The following is a 24,108-nucleotide window of genomic DNA, read 5'->3' as shown; positions in this document are numbered from 1 at the left end:
TTAGTTTTAGTTTGTAATTGAAGTTGAAAGTCAGGGTGTATCCATTCTTAAATCATTATTTGGTGGTGCTCCATTGGTGAACCACATCTAATGGTGTAAATTTCACATTCTTATGGATCGGGGCCAGCTCACGCGTCAAAAAAAGATCAGAGTTGACTTCCGTCACAGTCGCACCCATTTTACTTACCCCAGAGGAGTGGTGGGCTGAGTTGACTACAAGCAGGAATTGAACTCGCAACTTTCTCTATGATGAGTTTAGGGTTCTGCCGAAGCACCAATCACCAACAGGTCTAATCATCAATGAAGACCAGTGGTGTAAAATGAAAATAATTCGTTTCCTCACTTGCATATTGGACACTAGACTGTGTCACAGAATGGGGAGACAAAGCCATCTTGGGAAGTCCGTTGACAGTAACGGGGCTCTAGTGACCAAACTCCGGTGGCAGGGAAATGACAGCTGGGGGCTCAATCACAGCTCACCCTCTCTGTATAACCTGGCCAAACACCGTGGCGCTAACTATATATTATCAGTCTGGCATTGTTTGACAGGCGTGTATTATCGCGAGATCTTGCAATGAACTCAGTAGAGTAGTTCTAGATTTGAAGCTTTCGTGACTGCAAGGAATCATATTCTTAGGTTTTTTCGGTAAAGTCACGTAGGTAAAACATCAAAATTAATGAAAATAAAATAAAACAAAAATCACGACGTTTCGGAGGCAACACAAGTCTCCGTCATCAGGTGGGACCGTCACAGCCAGATTTACTGTATCAAGTGAGGCAAATATTCCAAGATACAAGTTCTTAAATACAAGTTAAGGGGGTAGGAGGGAGGGAGGGGCTCATCTGAATGTGGTAGCCAATGAATGGAACGTATTGAGAGGGGGGGGCGGGGCTAAAAGAGAGTGAATGTGGAACTGTTGGTGCACCTGTTGGTGCACATGCTAGAAGGGGGGCCCCCCTCCCTCCCGATACGTTCCATTCATTGGCTACCACATTCTGATGAGCCCCCCCCCCTCTCCTCCCCCCTTCAACTTGCTTATAAGGGATTACATCTTGAATCATTGCCTCACTTGATGCAGCTAATTCGGCTGTGACGGTCCCACCTGATGACGGAGACTTGTGTTGCCTCCGAAACGTCGTGATTTTTGTTTTATTTTATTTTCATTAATTTTGATGTTTTACCTACGTGACTTTACCGAAAAAACCTAAGAATATCAGTAGAGTAGATTCTTTGTTGAAACAGCTGTGGATGCAGATGCTGCTCTTGCTTTTGTTTCACTGCAGGCGTATACCCCGTGCTCCCCCCACGTTCGCCGCCCCCACATCAACCCAGCAACCCACAGCGCTAACCAACCCAAGAATCCAGCAGTGTGGTGCATGAGCCAGCTACTGTCTGCCAAGTTGGCTTGAGCTCCTGACACGAGAGGAAGCCAACTTGAGCCGTTGGGATTAATCCCAGAAAAATTAGAAATCACCTGGCATGCTCGATGAGCACGCTTAATTAACGCACGTGCTGTCTCGCTCATTGCCAATCAGGATGGGGGCATAATGCTGGGCACCGTTATTGGATAGGATCCATTATGGGTGGTTTCACAAAATGTAACTTTTCGTCGTGATGTGCGACGCAGTTTATTACTCTGCCATATTTTCGGTTAGATTACTCAACTATTCTAACAAGACGGACATAGTTGAGGGAAAAAAAAGTCTCGCTTCGGTTCCCATGTGTGCCGCTGGACGGGAGGTGATGGGCAGCCCTTGGTGACATCGACAGCGCCATGAGCATCATCAGCCGGGTCGCGCTGGGATTGGCTTGTTTAGGGGGTTTCCAGCCTTCGCGTGGGCTAAATGTTGCTTCTATGATATTCTGAGATTGCATTGACAAACAAGAAGGAAAGGTTAGCACTGCTCTGCGCGGTGATCCAAACTAAGTTCGATTCCCACTCACAGCCAACATCAGTGGTGAATATTTGAACCAGTCCTGGACCTCCCCTAGGTCGACACAGCCTTAAATGAGGGCCTGGCACGGTGTGCAATTATCAGCATCGGGGTGACAAAGGCGACTGGACGCAGTGTTGGCCACCCCCCTCCCCCTCGTGTGTGTTCGTGCCGACCTGCAGAGGTGATCGCTAACAACACTTGCCCCAACAGTCTGTGTAGGCTCTGTGGGGAATCGTTTTTTACGTGTGTGTGTGTGTTATTGAAACATCAGCACAGAAACTGTATCGACTGCGCTGAGGCATTAAAACATCAATTCTAGTTCAGGGGTCAGCAACCAAAGTAACAAGAAGAGCCATTTTTTTGAATTCGATAAAAAAGAATCAATATTTCAAGAACCGCAATGCAGGTGAATATGAGAAGGTGGTCCTTAATGAATAAAGTCATGAAGCAGTGCTTAAAGAGCCGCATGCAGGCACAGGTTGTCGATCCCCGTTCTAGTTAACATCATAGACAAACAACACCCTTGTTATCATTCGGGTGATATTCTCATGTACCTGTAAAGTGTACACATGTGGACACATTGGTTGTTTTGAGAATGGTTGGTTGTCATCATGAGTGACAAATGGCATTACAGTTTTATGAGACTGTTCGTACAAGTGGGTATCTTGTCTACTTTATTGTCTAACTTTTGCCATCTACTCGCGTAATAAAAAAAACATCAACTTTTTATAGCTTTAAATTAAATCGAACACAAATAATGCGAATCTCTTCACAGGATGCAATTGAAAGGTGCCTTATCCAGTATATATACCATATATTTTATTTAAAAAAAGATAGAAGCACATTGAATGTGAAAAATACTTGAAAGAATTCTGTCATTGATTTTCAAATTATCATATAAAACATAACAGGCCTCGTGTCACTGCACTGCTGGATGAAGTTTCCTCCCACGCTGTGTTGGTCATGGGGGTTATTTGGGCAAACGTCCTGCTGGTTACTGTTGGTTGTTGAAGGGGGGCCCAGGAGAGGTTCATAAATCACTCACCACTGATGTTAGCCTTGACCGCGGATACAACTCAAGTGGCCAAGTTCATAAAGCAGCGTGTTATACTATTGCCACCACTGCCGTTTCCAAACATATACGCATACAAAATAATAATAATAATAATCCAATACGTGTATTATTACCTTAATAACTGCCATTAAGCAAAGATTAGGCGTTGCACATCTAGGATATCATGGGTGGTAATTCTGGGTAAATGCACCGTTGATGATATGCTTCATCACTCTGTCTTGTCGAACAATCATTTTATCGCTTCCATCAAAATTCCTTCACGTAAAAAAAACACATTTCTGTCCTGACATGTAGTGACATTGCTATAATGACCTGAAATGCCTTGCATCTCTAATGCAATTCATTCTAACATAACATTATTTACCATAGTGTGGAAAAATGTTTTTGGTGACACATCTTGAATATCTCTCCACTCTGTAATCACGTATGACCCTATTCTGCCACTTGTAACAGACTGTAAATGAGATTTTGCATGTCAGCTGTGCATCTGGCGATTTAATTTAAATAAACTGAAACATTTTAATCCACATGGAAATAAATTCTGGAATAAAATTAGGCCAATAAATTAATGAAGCAATACGTGGTTTAAATGTAAAATAAAATGTTAAACATAAATAAATTGAAATTAATATATCAGTGAACAATGGCTATAAACTCTTGGTTATTTCGGTAAAGTCACGAAGGTAAAGAAAATAATAAATAAAATAAACATAAAAAATAAAATTAAATCACGACGTTTAAATCACGAAAACTTCAAATCTTGAATGGCAATATATTTTAAATGTCACCGATGAGATGTGCTTTCACATATCACCTTATCAGGGTGGTGCCATGGTGTAACGGTGAGTGCATTGGACTTGCAATCCAGGAAGTCACCGGTACGATTCGACTTCCAACAGCGGCGGTTGAAACAACGGTGCAGGTTTTTATAATCCCCCACGCCGCCTCTGTCCACCCGGCAGAGGACCGCCACAGTTAATCGGCAGGTCGCAACTGCAAAGGGGTAAATTCTTCGTACTCCCGCTTCTTCCAAGACGTCTGGTCAGCGTGGAAGAGTAGGCCCAAGTGCCCTCGAATGTGGCTCTCTTTAGCTCCCTCTAGTGCATGCCCTTTTGTGGCGTGAGCAAGTAATTGTAGTGCTGCACTTTTACCATTATATTCTCATTTATAACTTTGGAACATGTATTAGAGTTGAGCAAAATTACTCTGGATGATGAATATGTATTAAAGGGCCTTTGTACAATGAATTCATCACTCGTGTACATAATTACAAATTCTTGTTATTAAGTTATCACCAATACACTCAGTAAATTGCAGTGACAAAAACGTATACTTTCAAAATTGGGTGGGTGTCTGCAAACATTTGTTTCTAAAATTTTTCACAGCAGAGGTGTGGCTGATTCAGGAAATCGAAATGCACAATTTATGCAATGTATTCACAATGAATGCATTGGCGATGTTTGGTGTTGGGGATTGCGTAAAAAAGCATCTTGCAAATTACTTTTTGTTGTTTGGAAATGGATTATAATAACAGTCCCATTGGAAAAATATCACGCACAGACCTGGAGGATAGGGTTGAAAGGTTTATTTTGTGTTTCCTGAGGTAAATTTTGTTTTTATTGACCGACACTTGCCTTTGAAAGTCACCAAATTTTCCAAACTCGCATTTTTTTCATGCAGTCGTTAGCACTGCGAATTATGTTGAAAGAAAAAAATATACTCATAAAGAGTATCCGATATAATTAGCTTATTTCGTTAAGAGTATACTGCAATCAATGAAGTGATTGTGTTTTCTATAATTTTGGCTGCTACAGGATGTTTTCCTCGTCGGGTATATTTACTTGCATTTAACGTGGCCCGTGCTCGATCCGGCTATTCAAGAAAGCTCTCAGTTCTTGTAGAAGAAAGGGCACACGTGTGGCGATGTCCGCAGTCTGCTCCATTCTAACTGCAGGAAGCCTCGCTTATCGTCAGTGTTTGTTGCATGTTAGACTGTTGGACTAGGATACTAATGTGTGAGCAACATATCTTAGCGATGTCTTTCAAAGTTTAATGCAAAATGTCGGGTTTGTAGAGGAGCATAGATTGGGCATGGATTGGCATGAAACATTTTCAAGTAATGAAACATCTCGATTTTTTTTTATTGTACCGCCTGTAATTCGGTACAAATGTCCATTTCAATGTACCTTGCTGTTGCCGCAAGAACCTCCCAGCATGTGGAGTGAACCTGCAGACATCATACCCACGAAGTACAACCGAAAACACATTGGAGAGCCAAACAACATCACTGCTGAAAACCTGCCGCATTTGTCCCTGCGGCAGTCCCTGGTCTGTCTCTAAGAAAAGCACCCCCGACTTCCACGAAGTGATGTTCAATAAATTATAATAAATGTCCTGACCAATAAGAGATATGATAGGCTTTGTCAGATTAAACAGGCGGTAATTATGAGCAAAGTATTAATATACTTTGCTTTTACCGCACATTTTTTAAAATCAATGATTTCCCCGCTTACTATATTTAGCTCTGCTCTGTATAGTCCATTTGATTACCAAAATGAATATAACTATTGCCACTCTCGCTAATATGTCTGGAAAATGAGACGCAGACAGTAGAAGGGGGGGAACAGAAACGAAATGTTTCCATTATAAATAAATGCAGATCCTCTGTAATCATGGTTTATTTAAATATTGATTGTCCTTGAGCGCGCAATAACAACCAAACACTCAACAACACCAAAGCTGTTGTGCAGGAAGGGATTGTTGACTGCATAGGTTGTGGCGGTCGTGCTGAATAGTTGTTACATCAGTTGAGATTTCCAGCTGCTCTGTTCGGTTCCTGACGAATGTCCCAGCACGTGGAGCAAAACGTGAGGCATAATGTCAAACAACATTGTGACACAACATGAAAATGCATCGTATAGCTACTGGAGGGAAAATGTTTCGACTAAACCCTTGCGTCATTTATATTCAGGTGGGGTTATCGCTAACAATGTATTGATTAATCGATTAATATCTTACTATGCATGCATCGAATCGCATGTCTGAAATCATTCTTTCAGCCACAAGAGGCCGCTATTGTCATTGCACTTTTGGGACAAAAAGGCTTGCTGAATCGCGACACTTGACCACCACATTGCCAGGGAGGTGAAGTGTTCCACCCCGAGCTGTTGCGGTCCACGCTGGCTGGGTGTGGAAGAGTCGCAGTGAAACATCAACGGGGAATGGTAAATCCGTGAGAGCCAGCAATAGGACATCCTCTCACAATTACCATCGATATTCATGCGATTGTAAAGTGTAAAACAAGCTTTCCGCACATCTGTTGAGTGCGTTGCTGGTTTGCGAACTGAGTAGTACAATTACTGTATGTGAGATTCCGTACATGCTGAAAGTTAATGGTTGCAACGACAACAAAGAAACATCTGCTCTGGAAAATCAAAGTTTTTTTGTGTCAACGTCTCCCATACTGTGAGATTGTCGAAACACACCACCCCGTGTGATTGTAGTAACGTGAAATGGCACACGATGTTAGTTGTGGAATTTTACACCCACACATACACACAATGTGCCTACGATATGTTTAGTTGTGTGTTTTTTAATCCATGAAATATTGAGATGCGCATACTTACATGGACAATGCATTTTAAGCCTCCATTGTTCTTGTTTAGAAATCACAATACGGCATTGCTTTTTTTCTCTCTCTTTCCATCCGTTAGGCTCACCGTGCCAACCATCGTTTTCCTTAATGGGACAACCAACTAATCGACCAATCTAGCCGGATGAAGCAACCAGTGCAGAAGTAACAGTGAAGGTAGGTGCTTTTAATTCAAAGGAAAAAGGGGCAGATGTGGTTTCACCAATGGCCCAATAAGGCATACTCGAGCGAGAAGAGACCTGGGCGGCTCTTGTGTCAGTCCAGTGCAAGATGGCGGCCTCACCCGGTGCTGTGCGCCATTGTGTGGGCTTATTTGACAATATTTTACCATGCTGGTCTGTGTTGGTTGGTGGTGGGTAGCATAGATGCGTGAGCGCAAGTACAGTACAGCAATGGATTGTCATGTCCTGCCCTCTGCTGCCCACAAGGCAGTGTATCACTCTGTTGATTTTGTATCGTTGTGATTGTTCTTGACGTTGTACGTGTGTATGTGGAACTTCTTTCGCACCGCACGTAGACTCATTATTCAGGACATTTTGCAGTCAGCCAATGTATCCAGGCAGAAGTTAAATTCCTGCATCCATCTGGTAATCTTTATCTGCATCACCAAATCTTGCCATTTACAGTGCACGTCGCATTAAAGACACGTAAACATTGAACTCTATAGTGGTCCCCTCTAGAGGGCACTTTGGCCTACTCTTCTGCGTTGGCCAAACGTCTTGGCGTTGGCCAAACGTCTTGGCAGAGGCGGGAGTTCCCATTGTTCTACTCCACCGAACGCCGCCCTGCCAATCGCATCACTGCGGTGCATCCACTGAGACCGCTAGCTGGCAAGTGGCCCAGGGGACTGGAGAAACCTGCCTGCCCCCACGCCCTCCATGGATCCCTGACCTGGAGTGTGCATCACATCGAGGTTGTTACCCGTGATCTGTGGTTTTTCCCCCCTCTTTTTGAAATCTACTTTGTATTCTGGATTGTTTTCATGACAATACAAAATGACACACACACATATATATAAACAACAACAACTTGCCCCCATTGTTGAAACTTTTGCGCCAGGAGATCAAATCGAAGTGGCTACCTCTGGAGTGCGAGTTCCGTGCCCTGGCAGCTACACGGCGGCAACGTCCCCTTGCACGCTCAAACAGATGAACATTATTCCGATTAAAAATGTTTTGCGTCATCGTTAGACTCTCTGGTGCAATGCACAAGAGCATCAAGTAAAATCAGTAGCTCCTCCAAGTGGCTGTCTGGGGGTAACAGTCTGTGCCAGAATAGTTCTAAATCGCTGTGTGATGCTGGATGGGGGGGGGGGGGCAGTAATCCTGAACTTTGGGGAAGGAAGAAAACACCACACAGATTAGGATATGGTGGAGCATGGCTAAATTGCTTCAATTATGCAATTAAACCTTTTTTTTATTCCACCATGTAACACACTTACAACTTGAAATATTGTGCATTTATGAAGTAATTAGTTAATGGCCCTTATTTAGTCGTTGTTTATAAACTTATATTGCGTCGTAATGCATCAGAAAGTGTTTCCTCTGCCATCTCTCTGTGTGTATGTTGAACTTATTTCGCATCGTACGTAGCCAGCCGTGCTAATAAGCGGGTTGGGGGCAAGGACGGCAAACTAACCACAAAAAGCAGTTCTCAAGGAATGAGTTTTCAATCGAGATTGAATCGTGCATAGCTCCAGTGGCATCGGAAGGAAGAACATTCTAGATGGCCGCAGAAGCACATCTGAAAGTGCGCGATGCAGTGACCATCTTTGTTCAATGGCTAGCCAAAATCTACTGCGAGGATGACCGGAGTTCATTCGCTGTATTTGGAAGTCTGAGACAGGTGCCACGTTGATCTGGAACGAGTGCAACAGGTCAGCGAGTACATCTGCGATTGATCTAAAAAAATATCTTCAGGTACTCACAGCCCCCCCTCCACCCCCCTATCAGAGCACTTCACAGCAGAGTAAATACACTTTGTTTACCTCCTCTGCTAACAATTCAACATGAACACTATCCACTTAGAAAGCCTGGCAATTCAACGTTGTGAGCATGCTTTTGTCTTAATAAGCTGTAACAAAAAAAACCTCAACCTTTGACCGGCTCATTTGTCCGTTTGCTAATTATTTGACATGGAAATCCATCGTTAAAGACCAGATGCATTTGTCAGTGTGTATTTGGCAGACACTACCGTTGGGTGCCTGACAGAGCACCGCATTAGATGTAAGTCTCACTAAAGTATATCTAATCCAGTAGGAGTAAGCGTGGCATTGGCTTTACTTTGCATTTCCAGGTGGTGTTCTATGCTGGGTGCTGTTGAACTGACGTCTCTCTTTTCTTAGAATATTTCCCTTTTATAAAATGTTTTTTGTTTGTTTCGAGTGACTACCTCACTGGAACTGACTTGGCATGACAAATGATGTACCTATATTACAGGAACCATGCGCGACTGCTACTCCTGCTTGATTTTAAAGCAATCATTCCAAACACTTATGAATAGAGATGGACCAGCATCCCAGTGTAGGACCCTCCTGAAATGAGTCTTGACAATTGGTGAACTCTTTGGTAAATAATTGGTATTAAGATAACACATGATAGCACCGTTGGTCAGGAAAATAAACGTTCTTGTAATAATGATGATGTTGACGATGATGATCAAACACATTCACAACTTTTTTTGCCAAATGCGGACGAAACCACAGCACTTAATATCTCACCACACTTTAAATGAATGGACGTTCCAGGCAATGGGCCTTCTTGAGAGCAAAGAGCTATTATTCAGGACCCTTGGGGTCCATTCATTATCAGCAACAAAAATATCACTGTGCTCAGAAGTAAACTAAAAGTTGCATGTGAATATATGTTAATATCACTTAATATCAGTTCCAGAAAATCAGCATGAAGATAAATGTTGTTGGTGCCGAGCATGCATCTTAGTGGTGACCCTGAACTATCACCAGGAGCGCATTATAAATGAGATGGCATGCCTTACTTTAATTAGGCTCGCTAAACAAACTCGCCTCGTAGATTTTAACCATTAACACCATCCGTGCCGGGGTTTCCATGCTAATTTATGAGTGCGCAACCCTCACATTCGGTGAGGCGACCCGTGATACGATGTGTCGAAGGTTGTCGTGACCCGCATACATTTTGCATGGCTTCATGGTCCCAGGAATATGATGAATTAATGAATAAATAAACGAACAAATTAGCACGGTCATTGCTTGCGGCGATGGGCAGAATAATTCTCGATGGTGATATTTGTCACCAGGCGGTAAAAAAATATAATTAGTTATTTTACTTAATAAATTACACAGTGTGCAAGACGGAGGAGACGGTGGACTGATGAAGACCGCTTGTGTTGTGATCGAAACGTCGTGGGTTTTTTGCTTTTATTATTTTCAATGATATTATTTTAATTTTTAATTTAATTGTATTATTTTTATTTTATTTTCTATTCACGTGACTTTACCGTATGCCTTATAGTCCATGACGTTTATTAGCAAATAAAAAAAATAGATTTTAACTTTGTTTGCACCGCCATACAATAAAGTATAAACCATTATCGTAAATTAATTTATTGTACGCAGAGTCATTTTAGTTGCCAAACATTCTACAGTTAGGTTGCTTTTCCTCTCAGTCTTACCAGTCAGCACTTCATACATCTCATTGATTTCCCATTGCCATTGTTATTTGGTGTTTGAAAGTTATTTTTGTTTATTGATTTACTTCAACTACCTAACAGTGTTTGTGCAGCAAAGTGCTCACTGGCATTTTTGATTTAGTCATGTTTAAGCACTTCACTGCTTTGCCGAACATGCGAGCCCCGGTTAACTCATGTCCAACGTTGACATTGCGCAATGTGCTCGGCAGAAAATGCAGGGTGTTTTTTGAATAGGCCGCTTTTGTTTTTAATAAGTTCACATGGACCAGAGTCCTACGTAGGCTTGCCTGTCATGCTGTAGTAGTAGCAGCAGTTTATGAGGGGAAAAAAATATATAACCAACAACACAAAGCGTTCAGTGTCACCTTAGAGTGGCAGGTATTGCGCTTAACCACCACTAATGAGTTACACGTGAACAATTTACCGCGTCCCAGCGAGGGCCTGTTTATCGCACAAGGCATTCTTGTTTTCCTGCAAAGAAAACCCCGTCCGCCGTGATGCAGCCGAAGGTCGTAAGGTGTGCGTCATAGAACACGCACATCAAAAGGGGGGGGGGGGTGCGATATTAAACAATACTTAAACTTGTTTTCAATACGGGCAGTGATATTCAGAAATGCGCAATCCTATAATGGTTGACAAAGAGACGTTGTGAAACCTTTCCTGCTGGGCGACACGTGGATGCGGTGGCTGCCATCACCCTTGTCAAGTGACACGTCGCTACTTTGTGTGAATTGTCTTGCGTCTTGTCAAGTGACACGTCGCTACTTTGTGTGACTTTGTCTTGTGTCTTGTCAAGTGACACGTCGCTACTTTGTGTGAATTGTCTTGTGTCTTGTCAAGTGACACGTCGCTACTTTGTGTGACTTTGTCTTGTGTCTTGTCAAGTGACACGTCGCTACTTTGTGTGAATTGTCTTGCGTCTTGTCAAGTGACACGTCGCTACTTTGTGTGACTTTGTCTTGTGTCTTGTCAAGTGACACGTCGCTACTTTGTGTGAATTGTCTTGTGTCTTGTCAAGTGACACGTCGCTACTTTGTGTGACTTTGTCTTGTGTCTTGTCAAGTGACACGTCGCTACTTTGTGTGAATTGTCTTGCGTCTTGTCAAGTGACACGTCGCTACTTTGTGTGACTTTGTCTTGTGTCTTGTCAAGTGACACGTCGCTACTTTGTGTGAATTGTCTTGCGTCTTGTCAAGTGACACGTCACTACTTTGTGTGACTTTGTCTTGTGTCTTGTCAAGTGACACGTCGCTACTTTGTGTGAATTGTCTTGCGTCTTGTCAAGTGACACGTCGCTACTTTGTGTGACTTTGTCTTGTGTCTTGTCAAGTGACACGTCGCTACTTTGTGTGACTTGGTCTTGTGTCTTGTCAAGTGACACGTCGCTACTTTGTGTGACTTTGTCTTGCATCTTGTCAAGTGACACGTCGCTACTTTGTGTGACTTGGTCTTGTGTCTTGTCAAGTGACACGTCGCTACTTTGTGTGAATTGTCTTGTGTCTTGTCAAGTGACACGTCGCTACTTTGTGTGACTTTGTCTTGTGTCTTGTCAAGTGACACGTCGCTACTTTGTGTGAATTGTCTTGCGTCTTGTCAAGTGACACGTCGCTACTTTGTGTGACTTTGTCTTGCATCTTGTCAAGTGACACGTCGCTACTTTGTGTGAATTGTCTTGTGTCTTGACAAGTGACACATCGCTACTTTGTGTGACTTTGTCTTGCGTCTTGACAAGTGAGACATCGCTGCTTTGTGTGAATTGTCTTGCATCTTGTCAAGTGACACGTCGCTACTTTGTGTGAATTGTCTTGTGTCTTGTCAAGTGACACGTCGCTACTTTGTGTGAATTGTCTTGCGTCTTGACAAGTGAGACGTCGCTGCTTTGTGTGACTTGGTCTTGCGTCTTGACAAGTGAGACGTCGCTGCTTTGTGTGACTTGGTCTTGCATCTTTTGACTTCTCCGTGTCCAGTGCCTCTTCCTCTCCGGCTCTGTGTGCAGGAGATGCTGCGGCTGATGGCGAGAGCGTCTTGCTACCCACGGACACCTCCCCCCACCCCCCCACAGTGAAATATGTGAGAACAACGTTTTTCTTTTTAAATTGGGGAGTGATTACGACCAACTTGTAAGGTAAAGTCAAAACTGTCATAGTGTCTGCTTGCTCAAGTGATTCTTAGTAGGGGTGTAATGATGCATTTGTGTCGTCAATAACTGTTGGCGAGATGTTATCTCCCTTGCCTGATATGCAGGAGGTCGTGGGGTTGATCCCGACCCTAACGCCTGCTGTGTGTTTGGAGTTTGCGTGCTCTCCTCGCGGTCGTGTGGATTTTTCTCCAGGTCCTCCGGTTTTCCCTCCACATTTGGAAACATGCGATGCGAGTGTTTGGCTGCTACACATTTCCACGTGATAAGCCACTTTGTTGACCTATCATTTGTGGCCAGGTCGCTTCTGAAATAGAGCTGTGTAGCTCAGTGGGCCTTACCTGCTAAAATACGAAGTTCTGTTTCGTTAGCAATTGGCTTTGTCGGGTGGAGAAGGGTGGACGACACATTTATGTACACGACGACCTAACCCCACAACACAATTATGAATATTGGTAATGGTCGTGAAAGCCACCGTATGAAAGTAAGATTTTTTAATTTGAAAAGAAGAACCGGGCTCAGGGAAGGACTTATGAAACCTTAAGTTAGAGAGGGACTTATTGGCAAAGAAAACGTCCACAGAGACACACAGAGCCAGCCATGCATGAACTCAGAACTACATTTTGAATGTTATATATGTTTTAGAAGTTAGAGCAACAATAAGAGAAAATGACAGCAGCATTTGCCCAAGCAAGAAATCTCTTGACGGGGTTTGAATTTTGGGCTCTCACCAGCAATACCATGCCTGGAATGATTCTAGAAATTGCTTGCTTGAACGCATTCCGAGGTTAACACGAGTCTTGAAGGCCAACAGACTAATACTCCCTCTATTCTGCTGTGGCGATGCAGAACGGGACACAACGACACTGCGGTTATTTATTAATACCATAACAATGCCGCAAATCGGTGCACGATGAGCCGCTATGCTCAGGTAGGGGAGTTCGGTGAGCAGATGGGCACACATTCGTCACTGCCATCGTCAGTGACGTGTAACAGAGTGGGGATACACCACGTGCTGGGGCAACCCTGCGTAGCGTGGAGCTCGGTGTGTACGCCCGTTGCCATGCGACGTGCTGCAGAAACTCTGCAACAATATGATCCCATTACCACTTTGCTGATGAGTGATGGCTCTGCCCTGCACCGTGTGATCCCTGCTCTCGGTTTGCTCTGCGGTTCTTTATGCCGGACGTCAGAACCCTGAGCAAGTCCCAATATATAATTTGGAGAAAAGTTGTTTGAATTAATAAATATATTCATTTCCTTGCCAGTAAAACAATGCTGAAGACATTGAATGAGACTCGGGAACGATATATTGCGGATTCTCTATATGTGTCTGTGTGTATAGTTATATATGTAGACCAAGAAAAACATCCCACGTATAGCCTGCACAAACTGTAGGGGCGAGTGCTGTTGGCGAGCATGCCTTTGTCTCCCTAGTGGCAGTGTTAACACACCGCACCAGGTACTCAGTTGAGGCTGAGTTGACCTAGGAGAGGCCTAGGACCGGCTCAGACAATCGCCACTGGTGTTGGCCGTGAACGGGAATCGAACTCGGGGTGCCCACACACATAGACAGTCTATACTCACGTGTGTAGTAAGCAATGAAGACAAATTGTGCACATGCATGGATTCTGTAACGCTTTCCAACATGCGTTTGTCCTCTGAAGCAATAACGGCAGCAACCATGCCAAGCACACAGGAATTCAGTTTACCTGTAGGTCGTTCTGAGCCTACGGGGCTCTGGTCGTGGCTCCGACTGGGGTCACGTGCCTTGACCTGCAGGTCCGGGATCCTGAGGCAGATACTTTTATCGCTGACCTGTTCCTCTAAGGTAAGGGCAAACCTTAGACTGATTTGACCAGTTTCCATATGGGTTTGTCTGTGAAAGCAACACAATGTTATACTAAAGTTTTCATAGGACTGGAGCACGTTTACGGGAGTTATTATGCCCCCATTTCCCTGTTACAGACAGACAGAGATAATGGATAAACGCTTTCAACCTTAGTTTAAAAGCGTAAAAAACCAAGGCATGGCTTATATTCCGAGTAACAAGCATTTGTCAAATGTAGTAGCGGCACTGAACTTCATGCAATGTACACTGATGCGTATGTGTACACTGTGCATTGGAGTGTATATGTGGCATGCACACAATTTTCTTATATCATGAAGCCAGCCTGGCAATGATTGTGAAAAGATTTTTTCCCCAACTTGATGGCCCCTCTGTGGGAATGAAAGCCAATTAGAGCTGGACTTGGCATTGGCCCAAAGTGGGATTTTCATTCTCAGCTTAATAGAGCTGTGCTTCAAAATGTATCCATGTAATCACTTTAAGCAAATACCTTTAACTTTATAACCTGGGGAGGCATCTTCAGAAATACTCCACTACCATCCATCGCCATGTTTTTAAATTGAATGGTAGAAATTATAATAGTTTCAGCATGGTTCACTGAAGCAGTTACATGTCCGGAGTACATGATTATCATGTTTCTCTCGACTGGTACTGAGTGCTCTGGAATTCCATTCTTGGGGACACTTTGTCGGCATGCAGAAAGTTTGCCCTGTTTTAGCTAAAGCATCTGTACATCTTTACTCTACTCTCATAAATTTAGGTCGAGCTGGGATATCTCATTTATATAATTAATCGCTTACGCTTCCAATTATCGGTTCCATTACTCGGCTAATTGAATGACATGAAATAGTTGGGGGAGAAAAACGTCTGAGATTTCTTCCCGCATGCGCTGCTGGACGGGAGGTGATAGACGAGGAGGCGTGGTGACATCACCGGCATCATTAGCTGTGGCATGCGAGTCGTGGCTTGTTAAAACAAAAACATTTGAAAAGTCACTACTGTTGGACCATTATTGTGATTGCTAAATGGACTCTGAGTTGGAAACTAAAGGGTTTAACAGTGCTTAGCAAAACTGTGATACAAACTTGATGACTTAAGTTCAATTCCCAATCGCAGTTAACAACAGTAGCAAGCGGTGTCAGAACGTGTCTTGGGTCTCTCCTAGATGAACTCAACCTTGATTGGCCGGCGACGTGGCCTTAGCACGCTCACCGCTTGCTGCGGAAGTTCACGGTTCGAATCCACCGGCCGCCATAATTATAACTGCGGGTGTAATAGCCGTAGCAATACTACGACGAGCCGTCCGCTTCGCAGTGGACGTTAAAGATTCCCTGACGTCATTCACAAGAGTAAGGCCATTCATTATGTGCCGGCGTCAGGGTCCAAATTTGCCAAATTCGAAAATTACACCGCAAATTACTCAATTGGATTTACACATAGCATGCAGCGGTCCTGACTGGCAGACTAATTCCCTTTGCGGAGGCTAGGTGCTGAGTCGTGATGTAAAGTGTTCTGAGACGCCCTGGCGTATGGGGCACTATCAAAAACAATGCAAAGGCGACTGGGCGTGGTGCTCAACACACGACCCTCTCGGGCGCCGTGCTGGCCTTAACTGGCTGTAACGGCACTTTCTCCAACTGCCTATAAAGTAATTTCAGAGAATGTTCGTGTGCTTGAGCACAACTGTTCAAAGAGAATTCTCAGACGTCACCATTATCACGCTCCTGGACATGCAATCTCTGGCTGTCATTGCAGAGCTCACGTCATGTGGTCTTAGGATGTTTATTTCAGAGTAATTTTTTAAAATACATTTTCCCAGCTAAATTTGACCTTTAGCCTAGGTCAGTAAACACTACGTTGAGCAGGTGTCCCTGCATGGCCCTATTATTCAAACACACTTCTGATGTCATTCGGATTTACATTTTTTTCCTAAAAATTATTCACATGACGCACTTTCACGCAAAAACACGCTCACATTTACAGGCAAGCTGATGAACGTACCAGGCGTCCTCCAACATCTTTACTTCAAAGTGGCGTGATGTTGAATTGTATCAATAATATTAATTGAAACAAATCTACCAACGATTCAATTACTTTTCCCCCAAAAATATTTGTTTTCACCCATTTTACTGGCCTCATTACAACAACCAACGTGAACGAACTAGAGTAGTGAATGATTGGACAACTTCACAATCTCGTGCTGCAAATTGACCTCAACCTCACTATGAGCAAAACAAATGTAAATAAATAGCACGTTTGCTAATGAAAATACAATCATTATTTGGGCAAGGACACAACTGCTAAAACGCAGTATATAATACTCACACCCGGGGCATTTGTTGATGGCAGATTGGGGATGGAAACGATGAATTGAAGACACAATCTAGCAAGAGAAGGGAGTGCTTTTGTGAAGCTTGAAAGTGATCATTTTAAAAGCAGGATATCAACGTGTGTGAGGCCAAAAGTTTTCGGTCAGTGAGCACTGTCAACTATGTCATGGATCATCATCAATGACAGAGGAGTGAAACAAATCTGAGAAGGGCACAGAGTCGCGGGAAAAGATACACACGAGGAATGACGCCGCGTGGCACGACGACGATAACGTGGGCCAGGGGACAAATGCAAATCATATTGACGGCCAAGAAGAGTAAGTGGGCTTGCCCAGCAAAGGCTGAGTCAATTTAACAACAACAACAAAATAAATTTACAAATTCGTCAATGAGACAAATTACATCATCGGTGGCATTTCAGGCACTGGCCCATCTCCACTGCACAAAGAGAGCCCCTTACTTTTCCTTTTAAGGCCACGGTGTTATTGACGAATGTGTTGAGATGTGTTCTTGTTTGTGCTTGTGCACCACTGCCAATACAGCATCGCCAAAGAGTTAGCTCAAGTCAAATTAAGTTGCACTGTTTATTTATTTGCCAGAGTGCAAGGATGACCATCAAAGGGACCACGAAGATGGACAAGGCACTCGGCTGTTGATGGAATCGCAGCCAGAGGAGAGAGCATGTGAGAGCTGACGGTCACCGTGACGATGGCGCGATCACTGGGGTTTGACGGACTGTTGGCATTGTCGACCATGGACGTGGTCACAGGGTCGGGAGACCTTCATTCAGCAAGAGGATGCACAGTGAATGGTGATGATGATAACTGACTTCATGGACAAACTTGCTCTACATATGATAGTTAATCATTTGTGTTGTTGTTTCATAGCAGTAACTGATTAAGTGAATGAGAGAAGAGCTCAGAAAGATAAATAATAATGTTATTGATGGCATTGCTATCACTGACAGCACTTCATGGGGCACTCGCACATATCCATCCTGCAGAGTCAGCCAGAGGATTACATCTCACAGTCCCACGACATTATGTCGGCCTTTACTGCAACTCTGGCCTCAGAGGAATCTGATTTTCCAAGAGACCCCTGCAATCCTCCAATAGATTCAATGGTGTCTGCCACCTCCACTCACTCGTGCACACTCCGCTAATGCGAGTGCCACATGTAGACGCTTTAATAGGTTTTAGCCAGGGGCATTGGCTTTTGCCTCAACCCAAACAAGTACACAGAACAAATACCAGATGTAGGCTGTTCTTCACAATTAATAACAGCTGATCGGCTGACCTCTGGCCTGTGTGCTGTCCGCATTTGGGATCAACTTAAGCTGTTAACTTTGTGAATCGCTTGACGGCGCTCACACGCTGTTGCTGTTGCATCCGGGCGATGATTATTTTTTTGTGTGGATGATGCGTTCATTGTCCGTTCAACGTGTGGCTGGCTACCTCTCGACAATGTGGCTAAACTGTCAATTTGGAATGTTAGCTTTTGAAACTGGCCATTGCAAGAGTCTGTAATGTTGACGCATGTTTAAAACATTTAAAATAAAGTTTTCATTTGCTTGTTTTGGTAGGTTAGTGATCCAGGGGTGATAATAAGACTTGGGAACAGCTGTCATTTTCGCAGGCAACTTTTGGCACTCATGCTGTTGCACATGGATAAATATTTATTTGCTCTTAGCTCCAATTTTACACCATTAAGATCATTAAGGCTAAGGGCTTTAATTGATGTGATCTTTGCAGATAAAAAAAATGTTTGGCTACTGCATTTAAGACGATTCACACACTCTCTTGGAAATGACGTTGAACCTAAAAGCCTGAGATTTAAAGCTCGAGATTTCAGCAATCTTTGGAAACTATCAATGTCTGCTGATGCTCAAGAACTTGGACCGTTTTCTTTATTTCACGTTGGCGGGGGGAAAGCACATGCACACACAAGTTTGAGTGATCTTTGTGCTCATGAGGACTCTATAATTTGTCCATGAATGTGAGTAAGATGTTTAAGCAGATACTTATTTAAACGGACTTAGGTTAACGTGTTCAGAACTTCAATGCCCACAAAGTGAACAATACATTTCAGGGAATTAAATACCAAGAAGGTATGGTGAGACACTTTTACTGAGGAATCGAAGTTGTTCTGAACCGTTATAATAACAATGCTACATCATAAATAAGGGCTCTGCATAGCACTGGGATTTATAACTTTGATATACATATTGCTATAAATATAATAACATAATAACAGCTTCCAGCTCTTTATTAAATCCACTGCTGAATGTACTTTAGTTGAACTTGTTCACACCGTACGTAGCCAACCGTGCTAATCGGAGGTGCGGAAGACGATTTCCCCATTCATTGTTGGTCATTGGTCTTGTCTGGCCACGCTTCACCACGCTGGGGGAGGTGGGAGTGGGGAGACCTGGGGCCGATGCACACATCGATCCACATTGATGTCAGCCATGGGGCGGGAATCAAACTCAGGTTGTCAGTATTGTGGCGCCATCACTCCACCCCTGCGCTAAGTGATAAATAATAAGAATGCAATTCATAATGCATATTTATTCTCTCACACTCACTCAGATGCACAACTTCTGTCTTAAAGGAATGTTTTCCTCCCTGTAGGAAAAACTTGTTTATTAACAATTAATCTGGATGGGGAAATTTGGCCTGGCCAAATAATGTTTTGTATTGCTTTGAAATGAGATATGGCCCATGTCACTTTCTCTCGGCAGTACAGCTTGGCCTGGTAGGCTGTGCATCAAATGCAATAAGTGTGCACTTTGGTGGAAAAACAGCATCATTGTGTGGACCATGATTGTTGGGGGTCAGGGTTGGATCAAGGAGTCCCTGGAGGGGCAGTCGGAGTTGTACACCATAGTCCGGCCTCCAGCGTGAGTCTGTAAAACATGTGCTATCATGTGCGTGCAAAAGCAACCACACAGCCAAATGTTATGTACATAACACTGGCACTAACATATGCAATCATTATCATCAGCAACTGTTAATCCACTGCTGGATTAAGGCCACCCCATGCTGCCGCCATCTGTCGTGATCCTGCGGAGTAATAATTCGACTAGCTCCTGCACATGAGCTGATTTCATCACTCCATCTCCTTGGATAATGTCCTGTTAGAAGCGTTCCATTGAGTGGCTGCCACTCCATCATTATTCTTGAACATTGGCCACCATCCCTTCTAGCAATCGTGTCCTGCCCCAACCCACCTACTCTAATTCACAGTTTCAATGATGACATTAACCTGGATTTGTTCTTGAATTCCACGTGTTCCTCTTTGTCTCTCAATGTTTATCCAGACGCGCATCTCTCCACACTTTTTTGTGCACTTTTCAGTTTTTGTTAAATTTTTTGCACGAGTGACTGTTTCTGAACTATGTGTCATAGCACGTAGTAGTTATTGATTCTGAGAAATAAACGTTCTACTTTAGACACATCGGTGTGTTACTATTCACGACCAAAAGCACTCCAACCTGCTCTCGTTCTGCTATTTATTTAATCATTTAAATGTCAGTCTGCCTTCAATGGTTGCCCTCGGTACACATTCTCTCATGTATTTGCTAGGTGTGTCCCTTCAACAGATATCTCCAATTGCTTGTAGAACTTATTCTACTGGAATTTATCTTGAGCCCAACTTTGCAGCCTTCTGTATAAAGTTTTTTGAGCATTACCTGCAGTTAATTCCTGTTGCACGTCATTATGGACATTTTGTCAGACAATCTGAGATGGTTAATGCTTTGTGCCTCAAACATTTAGTCCTTTCTCCAATCTAAGTTTTGGAAAACATCTTGTGTTGCTGTGAAAACTTTGGCAAACAACTTTGTTGGGTTCGCAATTAACGAGCATTTAGTACTTTCTTCGTGTAATCTTAGCACGGCTGTTCTGCTTAGTTAGGGATTGCATTCATTGGATGAGCCAAATGCTTGTGTATAATCTACCAAAGGCGAGGAACTTTGGTTATTTAAATGCATTTGGTGTTTACCCAAAATACATTAATAGCATGTGCGTGGTCCATGTTAGAGAAATGTTTTCCTCAATCCTGCTCGCCCCCGCGGTTGGTTATGTTCCCAATGATCTTCGTGAACAATGTCTACATGCGCAGCAAGAGGTTAATGGGTGTATGGTTCTCAAAATGAGTTTAATTAGCTTACAAGTCTAGTCCCACTTCATGTGGCGATGGCCACATTTATACCATCTGGCTCAGGAGTTTTCCCTTTTTTCATCCTGTAAAGAGTAGTGTTTGATTTGTTCAAATGTGACATTTGGAACTTCATCTGCATAGAAGAAATGGTCTTATTCCTGGGCTACGGCCATTTTTTTCTATAGAGGTCTGCATAAAATGCAAGTTTTTAGACGCTTACATTTTTGTTGTAAGGGATGCTATTTGTGAAATACCAATCGTCAACCTTTCTGTGTTCTATGATATAATTTCCTCATCAGTCAATTGCAACCCAATCAAAATAACATTTGCTTCATAGTTCCATAAGTTAAGTAAGATATAGCGGCCGAGAGTAGTTCACCTATCCTTATCAACTCTGTACGTATGTTGAACTTTTTTCACACCGTACGTATCCATCCTTTAACCACAGTGGTAGTGACGGTACCGCTTATGCCTTGGCTGTCACCCCTCCGATTTTGCCCTGTCCCATCACTGTCCTTTGCCAGGTGCAGTAGTTCACTTGCCAGATATCTTTTGGACAGGGTTACCTGGCTCCACGGCAAGTCGATCAGTGGTAGGTGACTTGTGGTGGTGGGGTGACACGTGACGTGTGGGTGTACTCCAGCCTCTTCCAAGACGCCTGGCCAGTGTGTAAGAGTAGGCCAAGGGCTCTCTGGAGGGGCTCTCGAGAGCTCCCCCGAGTAGAGGCGCGTCCACCGACAATCACGTGAGCAAGCAATTGCGATGGCTGTACCTTTGTACCTTTGCCATGTACCCGTGGCTGCAGGTGTGGCGCAGGGTTATGTGAATGAAACTGGCAGGAGGTACGACTCACAAGACAAGGAAAGGGACCGTGCTGGGCAGCAGAGGAGCAGTGAAGCCAAATCCATTCTTGTACTGTACTGTAAAATCCCACCGCTTTAATAAATCCCGCACTGAACCAAAACGCGGTGAAGTATGGTCAAATAACCCCCACAATCCGCATGGTGTGGGGAGGGTCCCTCATCCAGCAGTGGATTGAAAACAGGGATGTATTTGTACACAAAGGCTATCGGCTCATCAAGACTCACTGTCGAGCAAGCTGATGAGCCAGGGTCGAGGTACATGGCTGTCGACTTCAGCGTTGTAGAAAAAAAGGCCGTCTGTGACCCACTGCTCTATCCTGCAGCTCGCCATCATACCCTTGGTCCCAGGACATTGTTTGCTTAGGAATTAGAAAGCCATCTGCTGTAATTACTGTACGTTGGGCCAGTGTTGGCTTTAGATTTGCCTAATGGCAGCGAGAGTGCTTGGGCAGCCTGGTAATCATCACGTGAATGGATTAGTGCGGAACTAGCCAGTGTATACTTGTGATAGCGGACCCGAGTTTACCCCCACTGCCATACACTGGCACAATCTCTGCTCGGAAACATCAGCCAAATGCACCCCCACCCCACTGTCCAGCGACGAAATTTTAAATATATATACTTCGCTAAAGAAAGTCGATGTGAAGTTGAATATCATGCACGTCGTGCGATTTATGCCACAGTCGTATTTATGGTGTTTAAAATACTCCTGGTGCTTCGAGCACTTACATGTTGACGCCCGCATGCAGGTTGATACATCATGAATAGAGTAACATAAATTGTGCACGTCTTCTCTCTAGTACCCTGCTGTGGAGAGTTCAGATTAACCTTCATATTTTGTGTGCGATAGGACTCTCCTCGTCATATGGCCAGTGTTAAATATTGCACGCTGATGCATGATAAATAATTTCACTGTGACCATAATGATTGAATTAAGAACCCGTGCACGTGTTACTTGAATTGTTAATATGCTTAGATTGTAATTTGCCATTTCGGCCTCCATTTTTGGGAGGTCTTCACACGTAATTACTTTACTGCTTGTCACTGATGGGGTAGGTGTTTTTAGTCCAGAGTTTTTCAATTTGATTTATATTTTGCAACAGATCTTGCAAACTCTGTAAGCGGAAATCTCAAGCAGAGGAGAGATAGTGGTAGATTTTGGTGACAGGACTAGTGCTGTTGAAGAATGATATGGTATTATTGGTTGATAAGGGCTCAATTAATTGGATGATCACTATTAAGTGATTAACATGCATAATCTACTCTGTAATAGGTAATTTCTATTCCTGTATGTTTACTCGTAAGAGTAGTTCAATTATGTACATTTTAGTAAAAAACGCCTTGTAAATGCGATATTCTATTGTATTCTGGTGTATGGCAATATGTTGAGGAACTCAATGCCAATGGCGAGTTCTGATTGCCACGACAGACATCAGGAGATAGTGTATCGTATTTTCCCGCATATAACCCGCGGAGTATACCACTTGTTACAAACAAAACAAGACCCTGCGGGGTATATGGAGGTGCGGGCTATCCCAACAATATTTTACACGTGTGACGTCATAACTCGTTTAATGTTTTAATGGTCGGACTATCCACTATGCAACACTTACCTTTCACTAAAGCACTGCTGAATAACCACTCACACTAAAATTGCACATGTTATCACGTTTTTAATTATTCGGATTGTTTGTACAATTAAACGACAATATTTGCAGTGGGCGCACTTTGTTTATTGGCGACGGGAGAACTGGGGGGAGAGAGGTGGGGGGCGAGGCAACGGCGTTACCGTAGTGCCGCTATTGTCTGCGCAGTGCGCAATCTGCCAGTGCTAAAACTGTACTTACTTATCTACCAGTTATGTTACTTATTTATTGGATATTTACCTTTGTTACTTATTTACTGTTTTAAGTTCATTCGTTTCCGGTTAGTTAGTTTTCTTTGTGCACATTCTGATTTTAATGTTAACAATGATAGTGGAATGTATTACAATGTAAACTTCGTATTAATATGATGGAATTAAGCTGCGGTAACGACGTTAAAGATATAAATGCATGCGGGGTATATGGATTTGCGGGCGATCTTAAATTTGTTTTACACAAAACTCTATTTTTGCGGTGTATATGCATCTGTGGGTTATATGCGTATGCAGGCCATATGCGGGAAAATACGGTAGTTTTGCCATTTGTCTGTTGAAGGAGCGCAGACTACAGCAGCTTACTCCAAGGTACTAAATGTACAATTATTTGTTTCCAATTGTTGTCACATGATCACAACACGGCAGCACCCTTACACAACGGCAATTTGGCAAAGCGTAAAGAAGTTCTTTATTTTCGTTCTTTGAGGGTGTAAAGTAGTGTAATGGCAGGGTGACACCTCTCGGCCGGGAGCGGTAATTGCGGTGATGGCTGCATTGCGCAATGCCTCATTACAAGGG

At 43.4% G+C, this 24,108-nt stretch overlaps 1 long non-coding RNA gene across 3 annotated transcripts; it reads left to right on the top strand.

Moving 5' to 3' along the window:
• Positions 1-6,114: 6,114 nt before the first annotated feature.
• On the top strand, positions 6,115-23,413 carry LOC144723441 (uncharacterized). 3 transcript variants are annotated; one of them, XR_013586185.1, is made up of 4 exons: positions 6,115-6,237; positions 6,727-6,821; positions 12,328-12,401; positions 17,247-23,413. It is a non-coding gene; the product is annotated as an uncharacterized LOC144723441 (long non-coding RNA). The 3 variants fall into 3 exon arrangements; XR_013586184.1 differs by having other exon boundaries at positions 12,299-12,401; XR_013586186.1 differs by lacking the exon at positions 12,328-12,401.
• Positions 23,414-24,108: the final 695 nt, after the last annotated feature.

This window comes from Lampetra planeri, chromosome 18 (assembly GCF_965212315.1).
Source record: "Lampetra planeri chromosome 18, kcLamPlan1.2.h2, whole genome shotgun sequence".
Lineage (NCBI taxonomy): Eukaryota > Metazoa > Chordata > Hyperoartia > Petromyzontiformes > Petromyzontidae > Lampetra > Lampetra planeri.
The sequence above is the reverse complement of the archived record's forward strand: the minus strand, read 5'-3'. Positions and strand labels throughout refer to the sequence as shown.